This window comes from Nicotiana tabacum, chromosome 9 (assembly GCF_000715075.1).
Source record: "Nicotiana tabacum cultivar K326 chromosome 9, ASM71507v2, whole genome shotgun sequence".
Taxonomy (NCBI): domain Eukaryota; kingdom Viridiplantae; phylum Streptophyta; class Magnoliopsida; order Solanales; family Solanaceae; genus Nicotiana; species Nicotiana tabacum.
In genome coordinates, this window is record NC_134088.1 from 10,586,954 (window position 1) to 10,594,922 (window position 7,969).

Here is a 7,969-nt window from a genome sequence, read left to right on the forward strand (position 1 = left end):
GTAAAGAGAAACTACATACGGTAAGTAATGAAATGTAAGAGGGTATGATTATCTTATACTTGTCATTCCTTTAAAATCGCATATGCACACAACTTCGTACTACACCTGTATTGCATAAGCACATATTAATATTACATCTTTTATATCACATGAATGGAATAAAATTTTCGAAGTTCTATATGTGAAAATCATAGTAGCAGTTAATTGTTGATATGATGCATGTCATGGTAACCAATGATATTTTATATAAATTGTCATATGCATATTTATGTGTTAACTATCTTCAATCTGTCCTGCCGCTTTAAACATTTTCTTTTACTTGGATGAATATTTTTTTCCTTTTGGATTTTTACACTTGCATATAGTACCAAAAAAAAGGAATAAAAAATAAAATAAAATTGGTCATACTGATTAAAAGCATAAATCATCTTGAAGAAAACAAGAAATACTTCACATCTTTATCTAGGTTGATTAATTACTTCTTTGAAGTTTGGAAAACAAACCAGCTATTGAGAAAATATACTTCATAATTTATGGTCGTATCATTTGAAAGCAAACAATGATTAGTATGACTACTAGAAGAGGTATTTTTGAGTATCCATAACCTACTTGATGTTTGCTACTGACTTACCATTTTCAAGTATTTTATATAAATGATGTACAAGCTACAACTGGTAAGTTGTTACCTATAATGTCACTTTTCAGGTAATATAAATGCTGAATTTATGTATTAGTACTATATATGTGTTGTTACCTATATGATATACTTTTGATAAATTTATTCACTAATTGCTTGGTTGAATTGAGTGAAAGGAAGTCATGGCGTTAAATCAAATCCAATAGGTAGGGTATACCCCGAAAACAATAATATTTTTGAGAGAGACTCAATAAATATTATGACAATGATTTTATGATCCTTTTAAACTCTAATAGAATTTAGAAGAAATATTCTGACTACAAACAATTGTATTTCATATAGATGCTACAAATAATTAATAAAGCTTTACGCTGATTTGAGATTTGTACACTTATTTAAGAAAGCAAATTTGATTTGCTAAGTTGCAAATTAGTTGTGTATAACTTTCTTGGCATGTGATTGAAATTAAGGCTTGAGAATGAATCTCAATATTGTTTAGCCTATTATACCATTAATTGAGGATAAGACATCGGGATCAAGTCCTGATGCTCCATAATGATAAGAGCTGGGTTTGAGTCCCAATTTATTATGGCCTAACATGCCTTTATATTGGTAAGACATTGGGTTTGGGTCCCAATGTACCATATTGATGATATAATGATGACTAAAGAAAAATAATATATTTTTCATGAAAATGCATGAAAATTGTCCCACTTGATTTGCTCCATTCTTGAAGTGAATGTGATAACAATGCATAATAAGTTTCAATGAAGACAATTGGTTGAACAATGAACGTGGGTGTTTCAAATATCAAAATAATAATAATCATCACTATGATTATAAAAGGAGAACAATAAGGGTTCTCAAAATAGTCCTTCAAAATGTGAAGGCAATGCTTACCATCAAATTGGTATGAAAATATGTCGCTGATTATGATCCATTCCTTGAAGAGAATGTGACTTATGATAAGCATTGAGAATGCAAACTCATTCCTAAAGTTGAATGTGGCAATATGTGATAAAAGCAATGAATAAAGACATGCAATTCATTATTATATGAATACCACACAACTCACCTCTAAGGGAGGTTTGAGTAAACTAAAGAGAATAAATATTATTGTGTGGTTACATGAATATGTCATTGGTCGCGTACATGTGATATGCCAAATATTATTTTGCCATGCTTTATAAAAGTTATTAAAAGCAAAATTAAAGCAAGAAATGATTTTGCTTATGATGATTTTGACAATGACAATTTATTATGATATAATTTTCTCCGTGAAGGAGACATTTGCCATATGAATGGTATGATAAAAGATCTTGTAGTACAAAAGTTGTTAAGAACTCCGGAAAAACTAATTTGTTACTACCCGGATGAATAAACTTATTCATGACATTGATATTGTAAAGTCTCAAAAGAAACTTTTTGAGTTTCAAATATATAAGTCAAAGTGATTGGCATATTGAGACTATAAATGAAAGGAAGATTGAATATCTTCATATTTCTATAATCATACTGGGTAAATATGAAAGATTACCTGATCTTCTTTCTATTTGTACTACACAAATATAAGCATGATGCTGGAATCATATGCCACAAGTAAACTAGAGATTTACTAAAATAAATATTAATTGGCATGATCGATTGACCATATCGGTTCAATTATGATGCGAACAATTAGTTAAGAATTATATTGACACATATTGAAGAATAGAAGATTCTTCAAGAATTCTCTTGTGCTGCTTATTCTCATGATATACCAGTTAAAGGTTGGGATTGAATCCTTTGATTTCTGGAAGGAATAAAAGGTGATATATATATATATATATATATATATATATATATATATATATATAAAAGGTGATATATATATGGGCCCAGTCACCTGCCATGTGGACTGTTTACTATAATATGATTTTAATAGATGCATCTATTTTATGGTCACATGTGCATTTGTTATCAACTTGCAGTTTGGTTTTTGCAAGATTGCTTGCTCAAATTATTAGAGCACAATTCCAGAATATAAATTATGATGATTTATCTTAATAATACTGGTTTAAATCCAAGTTGGTTTAGCAGAAATTGTATGCCTCCAATTATAGCTAAATCATTGGTTATGAGAACAAAACTCCCAAAAACTAAATTATGTATGAGATTTATTATTTAATCAGCAACACTTGTACGCATCTAGCCAAGTTATAAAAAAAATGTTCCCTATCACAATCGGTTCAGGGTCAGGAACCAAATAATTTCTATATAGAAATATGGATGTGCTATATGATTTAATTATGCCACCAAAATGCACAAAGATGAGTTCCCAAAGATGGTTGGGAAATGTGTTGGTGATTCCAACATTAGGGGGAGAAAATGGGCAGCTGAGAAAGTGATACGTGAAATGAATTATTATGAATACATATAGATCCTCGTACAAGAAAATATAAACTTGAAGTTCAAGTGATAATTCATTTACAAATTATTGCCAGACGCATTTGCTGACCCAAAGCTAAATGTCGTATTTCAGCTGCTAATGCTCCAAATAGAATAAAGTTCATGAGGGACAGAGTCTATGGCACGCATAAAGTGTAACAGACCAATTGGTTCCAAAGATAAAACTCCTTGAAGAAGGAGAAGGGCAAATATTCAAAATGGTCATAATAAGGAGGCAAGTGCCCTAGAAGAGCACCACGACATAACACTTCATAAGACCTCATGGGAGAGGCTCAGGTACCTGAAAATAATGAAAGAAAGAGATCTCAATAAGTTATGTCTTTATTGGGTAATAATGGAACTGACATAAAATGATTTTCGACGATATTGTTAATATAATGTAGCGCTCAATATGATTAATATTGACGAGGATCTTGAGATCAAATTTGTCATGAAATTTGGACGGATAAAAGATTGGCCAAATAAAAAATACGCAATGAAATTGACTTCACTTGAAAAATGTGAAGTTGGACGGATAGTCCAACACCTAAAAGTGTAAAGTCAATTGAGGTATAAATGTGTTCTTGTGCGAAAGGTTCAAGTCGATAGACATAAAGACGACTTGTGGCACAAGAAAATTAGTAAATATCCTCACATTGATTATATGGAGATATGTTCTCTTATAGTGGGTATAGTCACTTCAGGTTTTAATCTGGCAATATATGAAAAACTTGATATGCGTATAGTGGATATCATTGAAAGATTTAAATTGTCTTGGAGCATATTAAGGTTTCCAAGAAATTTATTAAATAAAGCTTCAAAAATCCTTATACGGATTGAAACAATCAGGGCCCATGTGGTATAATTGCCCGAGAGAATACTTGTTGAAAGAAGGGTATAAGAATAATTCAATTTGTCCTTGTGTCCTTATAAAAGGATATGAATTTGAATTTGTTATAATCGCCATGTATGTTGATGATTCAAATATCATTAGAACTCCCGGAGAGCTTCCTAAAGCAGTAGACTATTTAAAGAAAGAATTTGAAATGAAAGATCTTGGAAAGACAAAATTTTGTCTTGGTCTGCAAATTAAATATATGAAAGATGGAATTTTTGTCCTTCAATCAGCATACACTAAAAAGATTTTAAAGAGCTTCTATGTGGATAAAGCACATCCATTAAGTACCCCGATGGTTGTGAAATTACTCGATATAAATAAAGATCCACTCCGACCTCATGAAAATAATGAAGAGCTTCTTGGTCCTAAAGTATCATATCTTAATGCAATTGGTGCGGTAATATATCTTGCTAACACTACAAGGCATGACATAACTTTTTCAATTAATGTCTTAGCAAGATATAGCTCCGCTCAAGGAGAAATTAGAATAAAATCAAGCACATATTGCGTTATCTAAGGGGGATTACCGATGTGAGCTTATTTTATGGCAATGATTGCAATACCGATCTTGTTGGTTATGTCGATGTGGAGTATTTATCTGACAAACACAAGGCTTGATCTCAAACATGTTATGTGTTTACATGTGTGGCACTGTCATATCTTGGCGATCGACTAAGCAATCAATCGTGGGTACTTCGTCTAATCATGCTGAGATAATTGCTATTCATGAAGCAAGTTGAGAATGTGTATGGTTGAGGTCTACTATACATCTTATTCGAGACAAATGTAGTTTGAAGTGTGATAAACTACCCACAGTTTTGTATGAAGAAAATACAACATGCATAACCCAATTAAATGGAGGATTCATAAAGGAGTTAGGACAAAGCACATTTCACCTAAATTATTGTTCACACATGATCTTCAAAAGAATGGTGATATTAATGTGCAACGGATCTGTTCAAGTGATAATATGGCTGATTTGTTCACCAAATATCTACCGGCGTCAACCTTCAAGAAACTAGTGTACAAGATTGGGATACGAAGGCTCAACGATGTGAACTGATGATCTCATCAGGGGGAGTTAATACGCGTTGTACTCTTTTTCCCTTACAAGGTTTTGTCCCATTGGGTTTTCCTTGCAAGGTTTTTAACGAGGCAACCAAAAGGCGTATTTCTAAATATGTATACTCTTTTTCCTTCATTAGGATTTTTTCCCATAGGGTTTTTTCCTAATAAGGTTTTAACGAGGCACATTATTTATCGACATCTAAGGGGGAGTGTTATGATAAAAATCAAAATATGGTGGATGTCTACTCTTCCTCCATGATCTTTCTCTCAAATGGTTAATGACATATTCAATGAGATATTTTCTATGTTCAATGACATATTCCATGACATATTTTCTTCACTTTTCATGCCTATATAAAGGCCTTGTAATAGATAGAAAAATACACACAATTGAAGAAGAAAATTTCTTCCTTTCTCTCTATCTCTTTCTTGTTCATGTTTTACTAAATTGTCTTTATTTCTTGTTCGTGTTTTACTAAATTGCTTTTATTTCATAATAGATGGCACATTCTTTGCCTTTGTTTAAAGTTCTGTTTCTCCTATTGTTGTTTTTCATGGGCAATTCAGGTATTTTAATCTTTTCGTCTTCAAATAATAAATAAATCAATCAACTATGTCTCAATTCAGAATAGTCCAGATGGTTTTCAATCAATATTCTTCATGTTGCGACCTTATTTCCCTAACCATTAACTTATTGCAACTTACTGAATTTTGAGCAATTACCCCCTCGTCACAATTTATACGATACTTTTTTCTTTTTAGTAAGGCTCAATAAGAACAACATCTTTTTATATTTAGTAAAAATTCAGCTTGAAAATTTTTCTTTTTATCTTTAATGCGATAATTTTTAGTTACATAAACTTCTATGATTTATTTTAGGCTACAAGCTCCAACAATCTTTCTTTATTTTTTAAACTTAGTGTCTAGTCAAACACATTCATACATTATTAGGACAGAGGAAGTATATTAATTTCACAAAAATGAAGTTTGAAAATAATAAAAAGGAAACAAAAAAGAAGAAGATCTTGTTTTAAATATTATTTATTTCATTTTATTTTATGTGTTAATTTTATTTTTTGGTGATGACAGAGGCAAAGATTTGTGTTGAATTAAGCCACACATTTAAGGGGTGTGTCTAAATTGGGACCCTGCAAAAGCGAGGGTTTCCTTCTTGGAAAGTGCACTCTATATGGCTTCCCACGCCATTGCTACTGCCAAAAGCCATGTATTCTCAATTATAATTATACTTATAATCATCATCTCCCTTAATCAATTTTTTTTTCTTTTTTTATTAATGTTTATGAGGCTTAAACTAAATACTTAGCATATAATTACCCTAATGTATCCTATGATGATCAATTATAGAAATAGTATTTGGGAATTTTTTAAACTACATTATATTCTACCCCTTTATCTCTTTGATTTCGGATCTTTTTTCTTTTCTTTTTTTGTGCATCCGATATTTGAAGTCTGTTTGTCTAACTAATTTGGATTTCGCACAACATATGATCCATTAAAGGGGAAAACACTTGTTACGAAGAGTTTTTCCATTCTTATGGCTTAAATTCAAGACCTCTGATTATTTTTATTTTTATTTTAAAAAAAAAAACATTTATCCCACTTTGCTGGATTTCGCGTTGTATATGATCCACTAAAGGGGAAACATTTGTTATAAAGAGCTTTTTCTTTTTCAGGGTTCAAATCCAAGACTTCTGGTTAATTGAAAAAACTTTCCATCTATCCCATACGCTCTTTGTTTCGTCGGAATTATGACGTAGATTGTGAAATAAAATCAGCTACATATTGAATGGCAATTATATCAGCTCAAAATTGTGCAATGAACTATCATCAGCTTCATGTTTTTACTTTCATCTCTTCTCAATTTACTTCATGTTCCAGGTGAAATTGTTGGTACATATATGCAAAATGGATAAAATAAAGTAATTACTTTTAGCCTCGACTGAAACTATTTACGTTCAATAACCATAAAAGTGAATAAAATTATATGTGTGTGTATCTCTGTGTGTGTACAAAAATATACATTTTTCGGCCATTATTTTGACAGTGGCTATACATTGTCATTTTCCAAGAAATATTCGGTGTGATTGGTGTATGTTCATCTCTGCTTTAATTTTATTAAAGTCCAGTTGATATTAGTCCTTAGGTTTTAACTTTTCCGAATTAGATAAAAAGTCAAATTAGTTCCTTAATTTGTGATTATGATTTCTATTTTTGGTGCTTAGAAACTGATTAAGAGTAAAATTCATATTTATCATCATTTTGAAGTTGTGGTTAAAATTTGAAACTATTCAGTAAATATTTGAGCCATTTGGAGATGTTTTTGACCAATTTCGAATGGAGTTCCGTGGGTTGATGTTCGTAGGAGATGAAATTCAATTTTTGCATAAGTTTGTATAATTTTGTATAATATAGTAAAAATGTGTATAAATACTTTTTATACACTATTATACGTTTTTATACAAGATTGACAGAGTGTTTACATCAAGTCCATATTATATGTATACGGTGTATAAATATTATTGCAAAAAAAAAAAAAAATGATTGGCTATGCGACTGTAAACCTAAAAATACGGTTACATATGTGCAATGTTTTGTTTGGCTGTTTATTTGTGCAAATATCGCAAAAGAAAACGAGAAATTTTCACAAACCGCTATTGTTTAGTGGTTATTAGCTAGTTGTAGCTACTATTAAATATATTACTTCCTATAGCTATGTTTTCAGGTTTTTTAGAGTGTATTTAATGGATACATTAGCATTTCTAGACGTGAAACAGGGGATTACAGCTAGACAAATTATTGTATTCGACTGTATTCACGGCGTGAAAAAGTGGATTACAGCTAGACAGATTATTATATTCGACTGTATTCACGATATGTATTTGTGAAAACAGTAATGTAAATAGCGCAATTCATGGTCT